The 19467-nt window shown below is 39.6% G+C and overlaps 1 long non-coding RNA gene across 1 annotated transcript; it reads left to right on the forward strand.

Annotated features, from left to right (window-relative positions):
• Window positions 1-2587: 2587 nt before the first annotated feature.
• On the forward strand, window positions 2588-18794 carry LOC106800469 (uncharacterized). Its single transcript, XR_001389855.2, has 3 exons — window positions 2588-2711; window positions 4198-4278; window positions 10976-18794. It is a non-coding gene; the product is annotated as an uncharacterized LOC106800469 (long non-coding RNA).
• Window positions 18795-19467: the final 673 nt, after the last annotated feature.

Here is a 19467-nt window from a genome sequence, read left to right on the forward strand (position 1 = left end):
AGTGTATAAATCTTAGTCTTGTTTTATTAAAATTTTTCCTAAGTATTTTATTCTTTTTGATGCTATTGTGTTTGTTTGTTTTGTGAGGAAGATCAGCCCTGAGCTAACATCCATGCCAATCCTCCTGTTTTTTGCTGAGGAAGACTGGCCCTAGGCTAACATCCATGCCCATCTTCTTCCACTTTATACGGGATGCCGCCATAGCATGGCCTGACAAGCAGTGCATTGGTGTGCACCCGGGATCGGGACTCCGGCCGCCAGCAGTGAAGTGCGCGCACTTAACCGCTATGCCACGGGGCGGGCCCTGATGCTATTGTGAATGCAGTCTTTCCTTCCTTCCTTCCTTCCTTTATTCCTTCCTTCCTCCCTTCCTTTCTTCCTTCCTTCCTCCCTCCCTCTCTCCTTCCCTCCCTGACTTCCTTCTGAGGAAGGTTTGCTCTGAGCTAACATCTGTTGCCAATCTTCCTCTTTTTGCTTGAGGAAGATTTGCCCTGAGCTAACCTCTGTGTCAATCTTCCCCTATTTTGTATGTGGGTCACTGCCATAGCATGGCTGCCAACGAGTGGTGTAGGTCCAGGCTTGGGAACTGAACCAGGGCTGCCAAAGCAGAGTGCACTGAACTTAACCACTAGGCCAAGGGGCCATCTGCAATGAAGTTGTTTTCTTGACTTCATTTTTGTTATTAGTACTGTGGAGATCAGAATTGGCCACCCCACAATGTGTCCCTTTGGCATAAGGACTATTTTGGGCTGGTTACTTTTAAAAACTGCAGACATGGGAAAAGCTCTGAAAACCAAGTAGAAGCAGAAGTTACCCTTTGTAAGAGACATTTACATTTGTAAGGCAAATCTCCATTTGTAAAGATGTCACCCTTTCTGTACCAGGAAGAGGAGGGGATGACCTTACCTCTAGAAACTCTTTTTCTTTTTCTTTTTAATTAATTAATTAATTTATTTATTTATTTATTTTGTGAGGAAGATTAGCCCTGAGCTGACATCCATGCCCACCTTCCTCTACTTTATATGAGACACCACTATAGCATGGCCTGACAAGCGGTGCACGGGTCCACGCCCAGGATCCAAACCTGCAAACCCCATCTACCAAAGCTGTGTGTGTGAACTTAACTGCTAAGCCAGTGGGCCTGCCCCTAGAAACTCTTATCAATGTGGAAGGCAAGGACTTATATCTGCATAATAACCTTACTCTTGTTTACTGTCCTTTTCTGCTAATCTCCCGTAACCGACTCCCCTCACCCTCAATATCCTCCTTTGTCTTTAGCTGAAGATAGTGTTTAAGGTAACAGCCTCTGCCATTTTGGCCAGTTACCCAGTTTTCCTGGGTTTCTCCCATGTATACATGTTATAAAGCTTTGTTTGATTTTCTCCTGTTATTATGTCTCATGTCAGTTTAGTTTGTAGCCCAGCCAGAAGGACCCAAAGGGTAGAGGAATTCTCTTCTTCCCCTACAGTACAGAGAAATACAGTTGATTTTTGTATAGTAATCTTATATCCTGCAACCATGCTATACATTTAAGTTCTAATAGTTTTGGTTCTTTGTTTTTGCTCTATATGTGTGTGTATTCCTTATGATTTTCTATAGAGGATCATGTCATCTGCTAATAAAGGCAGTTTTATTTCTTCCAATCTGGATGCCTTTTGTTTATTTGCCTTTTTGCACTGGCTACACCCTCCCGTACAATGTTGAATAGAGGTGGTGGGAGCCTGTGTCCTTGCCTTGTTCTTGATCTTAAAGAGAAAGTATGAAGTCTCACCAGTAAGTAGGTTTTCCCGTTAATGCCCTTTATCATAAGCTGCTGTAAAATAACATCCCTTGGCCTCATCCGAAAACCCAGGGTTGGTGCAGTCTTAGGAATGTAGGAAGCGGCCCAGATGAGAATCTTGGTGGTGTCTGAGGACCTACACCGCCTACTCAGGAGCTGCTTGTCCCACCCTCGGAAGAGGAGCTCCCAATTACCTTCCCTGCCTCTCTTGGACAATCGCGAAAGAAAGACTCTCAAGAGTCCTCTAGTTAGGTGTAGGAAGCGACAAAACTGTCAGTTATAACAGTTTGACATTCGGCAGAAGGGTCCTCAAAGAAAAGTGACGAATCTGCTCTTGAGTACTGACCAGGGCCGTAAACAACAGTCCGGCGTTTGTGCCCTTTGAGTAGAAATGGCTCGGACAAAATCGAAAACAAACTGGAGCAACTGAATTGTATGCCTAGGTGTCCTGTTATGCCCTGGATTAAAAACTCCTGGGCCAGAGAATGAAATTATTCAGTACAGTTTAACCTAGCGGTGGCTTAAAATAGTCATGCAGCCTAGCCAGACTACTTTTCCACGAAGTGCCACGGCTTCTACGCGGGAATAATTTTACATTCCTAACAAACGAATTACAAAACGTTGTTTCCCTATTACCTCAACCCTGGGACCCAATCCGACAAAAAGAGGATCGAAAGAGTGGGCTAGCTCTATTGACTGACGTAAATTCCAACCAACCTACCACGGTAGAAGAGTGCGCCTGCGCAAGCGTTATCCAATCAGTGCTCAGCAGCAGCGGTAGAGGCGAGGCTTGTGGAAACGGCCACCGCCGGGTTGGCGGACTTGGGAAAGAGGGAAGATGGCGGAGTGAGGCGCGGCTCGGCGAGCCGGCCTTTGGGCCGGGGGCGTGTCGGCCCCCGGGCGGTCGAGTGCCTCTGCGGGCCGGTGCGAGGTAAGCCGAGAAGGCCGGCGACTGGGGACGAGCAGGAGGTGGTGCGGTTCTACCTGGCTGGAGGACGTGAGCGAGCGGAGCCTGCCCGTAGCAGGCGCGGGCCTCGGCCGGGCGCAGGTTTCCTCCCGAGCCGCCCCAGGGCGGCCGCACCCGCATTCCGGGGTGTGTCGCACCACCCCTCGGCCCTCGACCCGCCACTGCCCTTCGCAGTGTCATGCCTTTAGCTGCATTTGTGCTTTCGGCTTTTTCCCCGATGATTGCACCCACGCGGGTGTACATCTAGCAGCCGCTGCGTGGGTCACCGGTTTATCTTTTGAAGAATGTCTTTTTTATTGATTTGTTTATACTCCTCGCCTCACGGCTTTGTGCCCACTGTTTTGCCTGAGGCTCGGGTATCAGTCGAGGCCTGTTGTGGTCCTGAGCATTTTGTGTCGGCCCGTTGACCTTGAGATTTGGTGTAACAGGTTTCCCCTGGAGTTTTCATTTGAGTCGGTGTATTGTGCATGTTCTCTTGCTACTCTTACAATATCCATTCGTTCCCGTTCCCACCTTTCAAACTTTTAAGGTCTGAGTAAGCAGCTTTGTCCTTGTGTGACCTGATAATTGCCTAATGGCGCATTAATCTCGGCTAACTCTGGGTCTCAGAATTCACCGTTGTTGTTCTCCAGAACTAGAGGAGTCAATGTACAATTTTTATTTCTTTGTTATAGAGACAATGGGAAAGAATTTTGGGAAATATTACTAGCACGTACTTTGTGTAATGTGGTGGGGTTGCAAAGTATAATACTGTCAGGCATTTGTATTGAGTTCTTGTTTAACTTTAGAGGGTATCTCTTTTTGTAACTTGGCTTGTTACAACCCCTCATTCGGTCTTGCAGGTAAATTCTGGGAAAGGTGCCTATTATTAGGCTTAAGAGTTGGTGAAACCTTTTTACAACCGGTACCTTAGTTAAGTACAGTTCGAATGACATGTCATAATACAAATGAATGTTTCTGATATGCTCTTTGCTGGCCCTGGATTTAGCAGAGCTGAAAATATCAGGTAAAGAAGCATTTCTAAATAAGACCTGTCAGTTGCTTTTGTCAAGAGTAGTTTTTTCATTTCATCTAGGAGAAGAGAGAAGATAAGGGGCAGAGGAAAGGAATGGAACATTCTTCCTCCCTACCCAGAGGAGAGTAGTCACCTATACTAAAGCAAAGGTCTTCTGTGGGGAGAAGGGGGTCCATAGCATCATCAGATTCTCAAAGGAGACAGTGTTCCATAAAAACTTGAGAACCGCTGCTCCAAGAGTTTTAACATTTTTATAAAATTAATGCATGCAGGTAGACAGTAACTTCTTTCTGATTGTTCCTTCTGAATAGTTTTTGATGGTGATGTTTTTTAGAGTAGCTTGGTTCATTTGAATAATTTTGCACATGAATGCATTTAGCACAAGTGAGGTCTGTATCCTTACTATAATGTTCTTTTTATTTTTCCTCATCACAGGAAGAACATTTTCCTTGACTTTTAGGTGCTTTTATATTCATCTCAAAAAGAAAACAGAATTCTGAACTCAGGACTTGGCAAGTGAGTAATAGTGGCTAATGCTTACAAATACTGTTTAAGCAGCTCAAAAATAATTAGATAGAAATGGAACAATAAACCATTAACTTCAGTAGAAGATGAACATCAAAAGTGACTATAAATTATTGATATTTAAGCTAAATCTTTTTCAGCAAAAGCAATGTATTAAGTATTAAAAAAAAGAAAAGAAAAACTTGATTATTTGCCCAAACCAATAGTTTTTATTGGATAAAGAAAAAAGATCTAATTAGATTGGAGGAGGTCAACTGATAAAATATGAATGTTACTAGGCAAATTTTCTTTTCTTTTCTTTTTTTTTTTAGTGAGGAAGATTGGCCCTGAGCTAACATCTGTTGCCCATCTTCCTCTTTTTTGCTTGAGGAAGATTGTTGCTGAGCTAACATCTGTGCCAATCTTCCTCCATTTTTTATCTGGGATGCTGCCACAGCATGGCTTGATGAGCGATGTGTAGGTCCACTCCCAGGATCCGAACCGGCGAACCGCAGGCTGCCGAAGTGGAATATGTGAACTCAACCACTACGCCACCAGGCCGGCCCCAACTAGGCAAATTTTAGAATATTCACTTAAGTTTTAATTAATGGGCAGATGTTGGTATTTTAATCTTTAATTTCTAAAGCTTTTCAGTATACCTTTAACATCCCTAGGTGTGAGTCTGTTCTGTGTGAAGTGTTGGTATCTTCTGAATTTACCATAGAAGTAAAGTAGGTTCTGTTACTCAAAGAGCAACAGATGAGATGTGCTTTCATAATTGACAATAACCTTATCTGCAACATAGGGTTTATCCCTATTGTGTTAGTTTCCTAGGGCTGCCATAACAAAGTACCGCAAACTGGGTGACTTTGAACGACAGAAATTTATTGTCTCACAGTTTTGGAGATCAGACATCCAAAATCAGGCTGTTGGCAAGGCCATGCTCCCTCTGAAGGCCCTAGGGAAGGATCTTTTAGCTTTTGGTAGTTCCCTCGCTTGCGGCAGCTTAACTCCAGTTTTCACATGGCATTCTTCTGGTTTGTGTGTGTCTGTATCCTAAGTTCTCCCTTTTATAAAGACACCAGTCAGATTAGGGGCCCACTCTGCTCCAGTATGACCTCATCTTAACTAATTACATCTGCAATGACTATTTCCAAATAAGGTCACATTTTGAGATACTAGGGAGTAGGACTTCAACATATGAATTTGGAGAGGACACAGTTCAACCCATAACATCTACTTAGTCATATGCCTTGATTGTATTATATGACAGTCATTCAATGCACAACTGCTTTAAGGAGTAAAATCTTGTATGTCACTTATATAAGGTACTTAGAGCAGTCAAAATCATAGAGACAGAAAGTAGAATGGTGGTTGCCAGGGGCTGCAGGGAAGGGAAATGGGGAGTTGTTATTTAATGGGTACAGAGTATCAGTTTTGCAAGATGAAGAGAATTCTGGAGAAGAATGGTGGTGATGGTTGCACAGCAATATGAATGTACTTAATACCACTGAGCTGAACACTTAAAAAGGGTTAAGATGATAAATTTTTTGTTGTGTGTATTTTACCACAATTTTTTAAAACTTGAAAAAAAGGTAAGTATAAAACTCCAACTATATATGTGATTTCAACATTAAGAAAAGAAATAAAAACTGATGGGGCAGAATGCCCTTTAGGTGATAGAGTCTATAATTTATATGCCTTTAGAGTGGAGGCTTTGTTACTTGGATTTAGAACCTTAAGTCCAGGTAGACAGTGATAGAAACTTGACATTGGTATAGTACAATACTGATAGCAATCTGTCCATCTATAGGGAACTGATGGAAATAAACGTAGGTGCTGACATTGGTATAGTACAATATTGACAGCAATCTAAATATACATCTATACTGATGTAAATAAATGTGGGTGCTTCTATACTTATAAGGTAACTTTAATTCTAATACAGAATGATCTCTAATGTACATTAAAGGGAAAAGCAAGGTGCAGAACAAGGTATATAGTGTGCTTTCACTTGTGGGAAGGAAATAAATCTTATACAGATGTTACATGCCATAGAATATCTCTAAAAGGATGTACAAAAAACACTGTATACCTATTTTACCTTCTCCTATCGTGTGCATGTTACCTATTCAAGTAAATAATTAAAAATTTTCAAAGAAAGGAAGCACTCAATAAATATTTGATAAATGACTGAGAAGTTAAATTTTGCCCAGGCGGTGACTTTACATTAGTATAGTCTATCCATATCTGGGGGCAGAAACTGTCCAACAAGCCCAGCACTTTTTTTTAATAAGACACTTAAAAACTTAATTTGAATAACAGAGATATCCAGAGTATTTTATGAAAGTTGTTCTGAATTTACTATTTACGTAGCAAAGTAAGAAAGGAGTATTTAACTCCCATGATATATCATTCTTCCTGTCCTTAGAGAAAGCAAAGTGTATTAGTTATTTATCAATGCGTAACTAATTACCCAAAACTTAGTGGATTAATACAACAGTAAATATTTATTATTTCTTGCAGCTTATGTGGGTCAAGAGTTAGAGAGCAGCTAAGCTGGAGCTTTCTGGCTTGTGGTCCCATAAAGTTGCAGTCAAGACCTTGGCTGGGGTGGCAGTCATCTGATCTAATTCCATGGTGACTCATTCACATGGCTGGCAAATTCATGCTGGTGGTGGAAAGCCTCAGTTCTTCCAATGTCAGCCTCTTCCAGGGCTGCTTGAGTGTCCTCATACAGCAGCTGGCCTCTCCCAGAATGAGCAATCCAAGAGAACAAGCCAGAAGCTACAGCCCATCTGTGACCTTGCCTCAGAAGTCGCTATCACTTCTCTTCATTCTTTTGGTCACTATTGACACCAACTAGTGTACTGCAGTACAGTTCTGACACTAACCATACAGAGTTAATACAGAACCCACATGTCAAAAGGGCACAGTCCCCGCAACAAGACTGCACTCACTTAAGACGCCAGCTGGCTGCAAATTCAGGGGTTCCCACAACCCTGTCAGAACCAACTTTTGGTTTTGTTGATTGTTCTCTATTCTCTATTTTATTTCTCTCTGCTCTAATATTTCTTTTTTTCTTTCCTTCTTGCTAGCTTTGAATTTATTCTTTTTCTGGTTCCTTAAGGTGTTGATTTGAGACCTTTCTTCTTTTTTTTTTTTTTTTTGTGAGGAAGGTCAGCGCTGAGCCAACATCTGATGCCAATCCTCCTCTTTTTACTGAGGAAGATTGGCCCTGAGCTAATATCAGTGCCCATCTTCCTCTACTTTATATGGGATGCCACCACAGCATGGCTCTACAAGCGGTGCGTCGGTGCGCACCTGGGATCCGAACCGTCGAACCCCGGGCCGCCGCAGCAGAGCACGTGCACTTAACCGCTTGTGCCACCGGGCCGGCCCCTCTTCTTTTTTAATGTAAGCATTTACAGCTATAAGTTTCCCTATGGGATGCTTTTGCTGCATCCCATAAGTTTTGGTATGTTGTGTTTTTATTTTCATTTGTCTCAAGACACTTTCTGATTTCCATTGTGATTTCTTCTGTGACCATATGGTTGTTCAGCAGTGTGTTTATTTCCACTGGTTCATTTACTGTAAATTCCAAGGATTTAGAGTCTCTCTCCTAGGGACAAAGGCCAGTGAAATACTTTATTATGCAGTAGTCACGTAGATAACCCTGATTCATTCCTAGAGGGGGCTATAAAAGGGTGTAAATACCAGGAGGCAGCAATAACTGGGGACCATTTTGGAAGCTGACTACCGCAGAAAGTCATTTGACTGAGATCTGGCTAGCCCAAGTTCTATGTTGAAAATTCCCATTTTTCCTTTCCATCCTCCCAATAAGTCAGATTTTCTAATACAAAGTTACTTTGTTTATATAATCTGCGGCACTAAACAAGTGACTTCAGAGTCCCAGAAGTGCCTAGTAAGGCACCAGATTTACAGGAATGTATTTGTAAGTTTTGTAGATAGGAGTGTATAGTTGTAGTTTCCTCCTCTAAGTCTAGAACCTATGTCAATTTAAATTTTAACTCTTGTATTTAAGGACCCTGCTATTCATGCATTTATTCAGCAAATTTTTATTCAGTGCTTACCATGGATCACACACTATTCTAGGTGTTGGGATTCATCAGTGAACAAAACAGGTTCTTTCCTGGTGGAGGTTACACTTCAGACAAGACAGTAAATGAGAAGCATAGTAAGTACTTTATGTAGTAGGTTAGATAGTGTTATGTGCTGTGGATAAAGGAAGAAATAGACAAGGTAAAGAGGAATGGGGGGAGTGTGTCTGAGTAGGATGGAGGGATAATATGATCTTAAATAGGGGCTCAAAGTGAGCCTCATTGAGAAAATGACATTTGAGTAAAGACTTGCAGGTGCAGGGGTGAGCTATGCGGACACCTGGGGGAAGAGTCTTCTCACTGAGGGAATAGCCAGTACAAAGGCTGTACGGTAGGAGCATGCCTGACATTCCAGGAAGAGCAAGGAGTCCAGCCAGTGTGGTTGGAGCCCATGATGGAGGGGGAGATAGAGTTGGAGTCAGAAGAGATATGATGGAATGGGGTGGTGTAGATCTTATGGGGAATTGTAGGTCATGGTCAGAACTTTGGCTTTTGTACTAAGCTGCTATTCATTCAGTTTTCACATGGGTCCTATAGTTTGTGATAGATACATATACATGTGTGTTTAGAGTGTATAAAATTGAATAGTCATGTCTGAGATGTGAACTTGGGTATTTTGAAGAGAAGAGCTTATGATATTATAGCATTATTGCCTAACATTAAGATACAGATTGGGGGATGAGGTTTATATATGATGAATGTATGCATTTTTTATTTATGTATTTATTTTTTCCCCCAAATCCCCAGTAGATAGTTGTATGTCATAGCTGCACATCCTGCTAGTTGCTGTATGTGGGACGCGGCCTCAGCATGGCCAGAGAAGCGGTGCGTCGGTGCGCGCCTGGGATCCGAACCCGGGCTGCCAGTAGCGGAGCGCGCGCACTTAACCGCTAAGCCACGGGGCCGGCCCCAGGAATTTGTTTTTAAAAGAATCTAGACAGGTTCCTTGTTAAGAAAAGGTGCTCTTTTTAAAGGCTTCTCTGGTGTTTGGTTGGTTTATGTAGAATTCTTTCAGCATATTTACTTCTCGAAAGAACTAGCTTGTATCTTCTTTCTCCGTTAACATTACTGCCAATTATCTTGCCATTTGAGTTGAACTACAAAAACAGTCTAGTGGCTGGTGCAAGCTTTGAATTAGCCTGAGTGAGCTTATATACTGAAACAACCCTGTTGCCCATAGGGTTCTAAAGTCCTGTCTGTGGATCTTCTCTATTTTTCCCTTTTACTCCCACTGCTGCGTTTTCAACAAATGCAAATTCTATAGTTCTCTTCCTCCTGGTTTGATTCTGAATTAATTTAGATTTGTCTTTCGTAGATTTTGAATCAGAACTCTGTCTTTTCTTCAACCAGAAGAATTCAAGTTCAGTTTAGAGTTGAGGTCTTTTTTAATATATGTCACATTGGAGAGCTGGGACAACTTGTTAGCCAATCTCGATTAGCCATTTTTGTAAGCCAAAGTAATTTATTTGAGCTTTTCATATGTATCTGATTTATTTTTTATTGTAAATGTATGTAACATAAAATTTATTATTTTAACCATTTTTTTTAATTTTATTTATTTATTTTTTTCCCCCAAAGCCCCAGTAGACAGTTGTATGTCATAGCTGCACATCCTTCTAGTTGCTGTATGTGGGACACGGCCTCAGCATGGCCAGAGAAGCGGTGCGTCGGTGCATGCCCGGGATCCGAACCCGCGCCGCCAGCAGCGGAGCGCGCGCACTTAACCGCCAAGCCACGGGGCCGGCCCTATTTTAACCATTTTTAAATGTACAATTCAGTGGCATTAAGTATATTCATATTGTTATGCAACCATTACCACTATTTCCAGAACTTATATATCATCCCAAACAGAAACTCAGTACCCATTAATCAATAACTCCCCATCCCCCCTCCCCCTAGCCCCTGGTAACCTCTAATCCACTTGCTGTCTCTATGAATTTGCCTATTCTAGGTACCTCATGTAAATGGAATTATACAATATTTGCCCTTTTTTGTCTGATTTACTTTTGCAAATATTTGCAATTTAACAAGTTTTTTTTTGTTTGTTTGTTTTTGATTTTATTTATTTTATTTTTTCCCCGCAAAGCCCCAGTAGATAGTTGTATGTCATAGCTGCACATCCTTCTAGTTGCTGTATGTGGGACTCGGCCTCAGGATGGACGGAGAAGTGGTGCCTCGATGCGCACCCGGGATCCGAACCCGGGCCACCAGCATTGCAGCGCGCGCACTTAACCACCAAGCCACAGGGCCGGCCCTAAACACAGATGTTTTATACAGAATCATTTTATGGCTGTAAAAACTTGGAGTACATTACTCCATTTTCATAAGAGGAAATTGACTTGTATATCTCATTTTATATAATACAAGTTTTTATATAAATCTAGCTTTTTTTTTATCATGCTTATATTTTTTCTGGCTACTGCCTCTGCTCTTCTGATAACAATACTAAATTTGGTGTTATGGTTGGACATTTTCTTTTAGACAATGTGTAATCCAAAATATCTTCTTTACATGTAAATATTATTTTTAAAAGTACGCTCATGTACCTGTCTTAAAGTTCCTGTTTTTAATTTATTTTGTATTTCCAGGTATTTCTCTGTTGTCTCCTGGAGCGGGTAGTTCTGCTTCTTTTATGCGGCCACTTTCCCTATTGAAATGTGGATATCTCTTCTCTACACTTCACCTCCATGATTGGGATTGGAAAAGGCTGCTTTTCTTTTTGTTCCACCTCTCAGAGTCAACACAGAGAAGCTCCTCGGATGTAGTCATCCGGCCAAGTTCTCCAGGAAGAAAGAAGCAACTGACATGCGTCTTCTACTGTTGTTTGCTTAATTATAAAGAAATTATTTTACAAGCTGAAGGCTGATGTTTAATTTGAAACAGGTGCTTAGATGATAGTATTTATGAATTCTTTACCTTTTGTTTGAAACAAGAAGACTAAATAAATAGCAAGTATGGATGACATCAGGGTTTTTTTCCAAATGTCTTCCAGTTTCAGCCACTATCATGATAAGCACAGTTGAGACTGCAGCACTAAATTCCAAATATGTGTTCTAATTTGAAATGAAAGAGATGCTAAAAAATTATATATATATATCTAAATCCTGGCTTGTCCTGTGACATAGATATACTGGATGAGAACAAAGGTCCAATTTTGCAGTAAAACCTTTGATGTGATAAAGAAGCTTAAAAACAAGATATCACAAGATTAATTTCATATGTGAATAAACCATCACAGTCCCTGTATAAATACACATTTTTTGCACGTGTAAATCCACATTTTTGGATGAGAAGAGGGATTTTTCTCCTAAAGAAGGAAGCTGTTGTTGACTTCTTTCTCAAAAGTCTTTGGACATTTGGTATTTTTAAATGTTTTTTCATTCTTCTGAGGAAGGACCACATTGTGCAGATGCTAACCCTATGAATGCATGCTTGGGTTTAGTGAAAGATTGGTAAAAGGAAACAGAACAGTTTTGAGTCCAATGATGGAACCCTGTTCACCTCCCTAGGATGAGAGGCTGCTGTATTACAAATTACTTCATTCTTTTTTGTGGAGTCTTACATAGCACTTGAGACTTGGTTTTCCATGCTGCTAAGGCTGGAAGAAAAGTGGCATAGTGGTTTTTCTATTCAGAAGATGTGGTGGACCCTACAGTAGTATGACCTGTCTTCAACTTTGGACGTTGAATAATGGAGGAAAAAAGTGAGAAAAGTTTCCATATAACTCCTTTCTCCTAAGAAAAAGAAGCAAAATGCCTTATGCAGCTCCACCTCACTTTATGGTATTTTACATTCTATAGCTCCATTTTTTGTAAAAGCATAAATAACTTTTCCTTTGACCCAAGATGGGTACTTGGATGTTTGATTTATTTTTCTTGATGATAGGTATAATGTTAGGCTGAAAAGGCTGGGACTCAGGTAACTTTCCTCAGTTGGAACTAAACTTGCTTATCAGAGAGTGGGCCTCAGAAGCAGTGTTCCCAGACATGTGGTTGGGTCAGTATAGATTTAGAAGAAATTTAGAGTCTGAAAAAAACCTCAAATAAGAAAAATAGTTCCAATAAGAAATATGGATCTTCCTTTCTTTCCCTTAAAACTTAATCCTATGATGAACAGACTATAGTGTAAAGCTATCCTTGCTTCCATATCAACAGAGAACAAGTGTATGAATTATCAGGTCTTTACATAAGAAAAATGAAGCCTTATTAGTCTTTGTGAGTAGAGAAAGAATTTAAAGCTTCTTAGATGAAATTAAGAACAAATCATCTTAGACCATCTTTGTGAGTTAGGGGATGTTTGCCCAGGGCTATATATGCCATGATGCTGAAAATTTAGGGCAGATTTACCAGAATTTGAGAGTGATAGAAATGGCCAAAAATGGGAGATGTTGAATACTTTTAATGATAAATTGGTGAGCCAATTTGAATTGGCATAAGAAAGCTTTTTGGTAAAATAATTATATAGAGAAAATATAATTTCCTTTAATTGAGGGCAATTACTGAGTGTTAAAGCATAGTAGAAGTAACTTGAGGTAAAGGTAACTTAAGTTTTTCTCTAAGTAACTTCCCAGCCACTTATGTTTTCTTTTAGTATTTTGGAATTGTTAAAGACAATGGAACCTACATATATGAGTCCCATTGGTAGGTTGAGAATATCATACCGTGGAGAATTTGTGTCTTCAGTTGTCTGTTATCTATCTCCCCCGTGTCCCTTTGGCAACCTTTTGGGTAGGATCATTTGGCAGGGAATAGGGACCCTGTACTATCAGCACCGGTGAAACCATCTCTGGCCCACTTGATTGAATATGTACCAGACTCCTGCAGTTGCTTTATATTTTTTCATTTTATAGCTAAGAACCACTGTTTAATGCTCTCTTTCAAGTTGTTCCTGCATCTTCCATAGTTGTCACCATTTGGCATTTAACAAAATGGATGTATTCCAGTTGTACTTGCCCAGTGTTTACTTAATACATATACATTTTTTCCTCGTCTGTTTTGGTCCCCTTCTTGATGGCAAAAGCTATTAATTTTAGGCAGAACTATGCCTTGATCTGTAGCTGTGCCTGCTCCCTTTCCTTTGCTCCTCCGTGTTAGCTGGCGGTTTTTCTTTTAAGCAGTTAAACAAAAACGGGATATGTGCAATAGAAATATATATATGTATATTTTAATACTTGTGGACAAATGTTACAAGTTGTTTAAGAACAACAAAATCACCAATGTCTTCCATTTTGAGATGTGTATAGTTTTGTAAGCATTAGTGCTTGGTAGCATATTGTAGTACCATGTTAGGGGTTAGTGCATGAGCCTAGTAATAATTTAAACTTTGGGATGAATTATTGATAATAACCAATAGTGTAAAAAGTGGAAAATCTAGACCTTTTCTTTTTTCATAAATATCTGAATCTGTGATATTCTCCCTGGGGAAAGGAGATTAAGGCTAAAAAGACTCATTTATGAATAGAAATGTGGGGTCACAGTGTGAAATACTGTGTTTGAGGATATTGAAGCTTTCCATCAGGTAGCTGGAAACCAGCTGCCTTTGTGTCTTATGAAACCTCAAGTCAAAATGATGCCCCATTTCATGATTCTCCTTTGCTCTCTTAGTTTGAGGTGAGATTGTTCTTAACGCTCTTTTCACATTGTATGTCTTCTAGGTTTATTATTTTCCCATTCCTTTTGCATCAAGAAATTATTTTATATCTTGCATGTCTTACTGAGATGCTATGCTAATTGCTTAAGTGAGTGCTTTTCTAATCTGCAGACCATTTATGTTTCCTGTCTGCAGCATGCTACGTGTTAACAGAAGAACACTGGTCAGTAGTTCAGAGTGTCCTCGATTAATTTGTCATGGGCTTTTCCTCCTTCCAAATCTGCTGAATTGTGTGTTGATGGGATTCCAGATCTTTTCATGAGAATTGCAAATGTAGCTAGTTGGAGCCTACCTAGGTTGCCCTGTAATAACTAACTCTTTTGCTCAGTTACAGTAAGCTGTCTCAGACAGCTTTCACTTTTTTCTGCTTTCCTTGTGGAAATAAAAGTTTTGTTCTGAAAGCATAAGATAGCTTTCTGTAGAAAAGAAATTCCTACCTCTAAAAGCGGCCTTGAGAACTTGGAAATGGCATTTTTCTGAGGTAATTTTTAAATCGCAGTATTAGGAGAGTCCAGGATTTATTGACACAGATTCTGCAGTTAGCATGATAGGAAATGCAAAACTATTTTAATGTGGTGTGTCTTGTGTGCAGAAGCAAGCTTAAACAAATAGACTCTCCAGGGACCCAGGTTTAGATTCTCATAGTGTACTTAAAGTAGTTTTAATATTGGCTCAAGTAGTTTAGTGCCTGGGAGAATCCATTTCTGAAAAGCATTTAAATATTTTTTTAGATACCTCTGAAAAGGTAATGAATGCAAAATAGCACAGTATATAGGAAAGGATATTTCCTGTTGCAAAAAAAAGCCATAAAACGAACTAATAATTTTCAAGAGGTAGAATTTTAGTAGCAATAACAGTTTTGCATGTATAGTAAGTTGCATTAGCAAGGCTGTACAGTAGAATAAGTATTACTACTTGAGTTTGTGAGCTCTGCGATCAATAGAGTTGCACAAAAGGAAAAGATGTTGTAGGTTAAGAGCATATAAAAGGTACTTTCTTTTAAAACTATGAATGTAAATGAAAATGTCATTGTGTGAGAAATAGCAACTTTTGTGTAAGTTAAAAGTTAAAGACCCTATTTGTTTCCTAGAGCAGAGCATTAGAGCCATTGAATGAAACTTTTCTAGTGCTTAACCTGGAAACAAATGTACTCCTAACTGATGTGGCCCCACTGAAGCCATTGGGTGGGGGTTTTGCTTTAGCAACAGGCATTTATTAAATGGCATACTTTTTGCTTTGTCACCTCGTCTTTCTCCATTCGTTTCCTGGGTGCATTTTAAAAAAGGAAAAGTTTGGGGTGTGTGTATATTTAGGGTTAAAAAAAATACAAACCAAGAACTTAGTTGGCTTTTCCTCACGCCTATGGTTAGTTTAGGGGAGTTAGGATTTAAAGGTGTAAAGCAAAAAGATTGAAGGGAATAGCCAAAGACAATGTGTTGGTTTTTTAAACCTTGTCTAATGTAGATGTGCTGAGGCCTCTGGCCTGTGACTGCTTATTTTAACAAGAACCCAGCAAACTAGTTTCTTGATCTGAGGAATCACACAGCTCACATCAGGATATAATAGTGGAACTAGGGTGATTTCTTAACTCCCTTTTACCTCATGTTCATCTTGGCCATTTAGCACCTTGAAGATCCCTGAAAAGATTGGGTCTATGTTCCCTTGTTTTCCCAGGGAAAAAAACTAAAAGGGGAGTGGCTCTAAGAAAACAGTGCCTCTTGAATATTTAATTCTTATATGGCAACTCCAAAGGATAGAGAGAAGGCTATATTAAATTGATTATAGCTCCTCTTTAAATGTCCTACACCATCAGTTGGTGTTAGAGACATTGGAATAACCAAGCAATATCCAGACATCTGCACGATCATGAGGACAATGCTGCATATTACAGTGATGTCAACAGTTTAGTTACTTAGAACAATTAAAGATTACCCTTAACAGCCATGTTAATAGTTCTAAAGGCTAACATGTGCTACAGGTTTTTGTAGTCTCAAAGTATGCAGTTAATTACTTTTCAGTGCTGTTGTAGTCTCGTGTTTACTCTTTGTGTACCTGTGATATGCAAAATATGAAGAGACCCTTGGCCTCCAGGAGTTTACATTCTCATGGTGCTGCTGGTGCAAGCAAATTGCTTCTAGTTTATTCAGAACATTGCTTGGCTATTAATTTACCATATTTGGAAGGATCGCTTGGCCAACAGTTTTCAAAAGCAGAGGGCTATGCTAAATTTCAGGGTATTGATTTTGAGTTTACATTGTGTTAGCCTTGCTGTTCATAAACTCCTTTCCCCCAGGGAGCTTGCAGGTAATGCTCAATGTGAATCAGAAAAGAAACCATTCTGCCTAAGAGCATCTTCACCATCTCTGTACCACCTATGCTCTTCTATGCTGTAGCTGTCAAAAAGTGGCCAAGAAAACTTAGTGCTCCAGAAGACTGTATATCTCTCAATTCTCCTTCTTTTCCCAGAGTTTTTACATCACTCTACCCAGAGGGACCAGGATTTGCAATTAAGCCTTTTATAACTGAACAGTGGTCCTAATACTCACTTTTTTGTGTGGCACTTTTGTACCTCTTCTGAAGCAGCATTGTGGTAGATATGGAGCACCTGCCTGCATTTCTAAGCAATCACTTTATTAACCCACATTTTTAGTTGAAACTGCATGTATTTTTGTTATTTCCCCTAATTCCTCTGAATCAAGGGGTTTACTCTGCATGTTTATTAAAATTGGGTCTGGATTAAAGTGCAAGCAATAGTGGCAGGCCCATAACTCTGATCTTAGAGTACTAATATCCTAATGCATGATTGAAAATGTCCAGTGTTATGTGGTTACTAGTATTGATATATATGTGCATTTATTAATAATGAAGCAATAGAGACTTAAACCGATAGCTTGAGTTTTTTGTTTGGATTATTTTCATTTTCTAATTAAAAATTATCTTACTTCCATTGAAAATGGGAGCTCGAAGATAACAGGGGCAACCACAAGACATTCAAACTGTCAGGAATAGAGCATAATAATGCTCACTGTCTAACCTCTTGCCTGGTTCCATTAGTCCCCACGCATGTTTAAAAACAAAACAAAAGGCACAAACTAAGCATGTTGAAGAATAAATAAATAAGCTGCTATGGCTTTAATAATCAGAAAGGTGCAGAGTTTCAGAATAGATAGGAAAGTAGGGAATCCTGGTGTGGAGCATGTAAAATAACTAGGTATGTGGTTTGTCAGATAAAGTTTACATGGCTTAGGTTTGGATCTCTCTTTTTTTTTTTTTTTTTTTTGTGAGGAAGATCAGCCGTAAGCTAACAGCCATGCTAATTCTCCTCTTGCTGAGGAAGACCGGCTCTGAGCTAACATCTATTGCCAATCCTCCTCCTTTTTTTCCCCCAAAGCCCCAGTAGATAGTTGTATGTCATAGTTGCACATCCTTCTAGTTGCTGTATGTGGGACGCGGCCTCAGCATGGCCGGAGAAGCGGTGCGTCGGTGCGCGCCCGGAATCCGAACCTGGGCCACCAGTAGCGGAGCGCGCGCACTTAACCGCTAAGCCACGGGGCCGGCCCCGTTTGGATCTCTTAAAACTAGTATCTTGGAAGTGAATAGAGGCAATATGCACATATTTCAAATGTTCCAAAATTTTCAGATAACTAGGCACCTCTTCTAGATGGTACTGGTATTGACCAGCTGTAAAGGATCCCTGCAGCAAAGGAGACTGTTCCATTTGGTGGAAATAATCCTAAAAATATTGACATGTCATCTATGGTTTGCTTTCTCTTTTGTTACTGTATTAAATTCTTTGTTACCTTTTTTTTATAGCCAGAGTTTTATCCATGATGTTTTGGTCAGACTGCATAATTTGTTGCCTGAATCTTTTGATGCCAGGTAAACAAGAGCAAGTTTTCTAATTTTGGAAAAAGGAAACCTTTGCCATTTATTTTCTTACTTGAAGAAAATAGATCAGTCTATTGTGGTAGCTTAAGATTTTTGAGAAGATTCTTGACTTTGAAATAACCCTTAGAAATACAAGTGATCATGACAAATAATGTAGAAATGGAATTCATTATCTCTGAAAGAGGCCTAAATAGATTCAGGATTAGACTAGATGATTTTCACTAGGTCCCTTCCAGGTTTCACATTCTGTGATTGGAAAATATGTTTTCCAAAATTATTTTAACCTCACTTTCTTTGCTCTGGGATTTCACTCCAAACACCTTTGGGAATGTTTAAGTGGAATGGTAACTTTCCAGTAGTTTAGAATTGAACTGACAATTTTCAAAAGGTTTTGTCTCCCTTGGTGATGGTATGCCATGCCATTGATTAAAATATATTTTTCTCCCAGAGATAAGAAAGGTATTCTGACAGTACATTATCATCAGTCATTAAAGAGCAGTCTTAATACTTACCTTAAAACTACCCATCCCTTGTAATTAAAGATTCACATTAGAGCACTTCACATTAGAGTACCTTTCACATGGAGTTTTATTTACTGTCCTGTAAGTACAGTTGTTGCTCACTGTTTTTACTTGCTGTTCCGCATCTTCTCCATTGCACCATTGGTATATAAGATAATGTTAAAAGAATTTCATGGAATGTTTAACGTATTACAAAAGGCAGCTTGCTTTTTAATCTATGCATCTTTGGGATTTAAGAAGAAATTTTATTCTTTGATGTAAAAAGGAACTGCTGTAAGAGTTGAAACTCTGCACCTGTGTATATGTATTTTTTGGCAATAAAGCAGCATGGGCTGAGAATACACTGAAATTTCACTGTGTGTTGTTACTTAGAATGGGTAATTTCTAATAACACAGTAAATTACGGAGATTGGAGAAGGGGCCTATCCACAGACCTGTGCTGAGGTAGGTTCCAGACGTCAAAAAAGACAAAGGACCTGGGTTTCTTGATAGAGTGGTGGCAGTTTCTGGTGTAGTCCAAGGGAACTTCTGGGTAGCCATCTGAAGAAAGATGCATCCCATGTAAACTTACGCCATTCCTGTTTTACATTCAGGACCAACCTTAAGCTAGGTCTATGAGCAAATGAATGTTTAGTTTCTGGTAAGGAAATAGTGAGCTAAGGACAAGAATTATACAACTATTGCAGGGACTCTTTCCTATCTGAAATATATAAAGCATTAAAGATGCTTTTATATGTAACATTTAAATGGCTGAGTTAACTAAAGAGGTTTTAACACTATAATTAAGAGATCCTTCTCTTGATTCAGGGAAAGGAAAGGAGTTTTTTTCGAGGTTAAAGAAAGTAGACATTACAAACTTCTTTGGGATTGGCTATTGTCAAATGGAGAAGAACAAAAGCTATGTGGTTTTTGTGGTGTGACTACTAATGTAGTGCCTTTGATTTATGAGACTATTCATTTAACACACACTTAATGATACACTCTACTCCGAGGCACTGTGCTAGATGTTAGGGTTACAAAAA

Source organism: Ceratotherium simum, chromosome 3 (assembly GCF_057802395.1).
Source record: "Ceratotherium simum simum isolate JZ-2026a chromosome 3, ASM5780239v1, whole genome shotgun sequence".
In the NCBI taxonomy this organism is placed as follows: domain Eukaryota; kingdom Metazoa; phylum Chordata; class Mammalia; order Perissodactyla; family Rhinocerotidae; genus Ceratotherium; species Ceratotherium simum.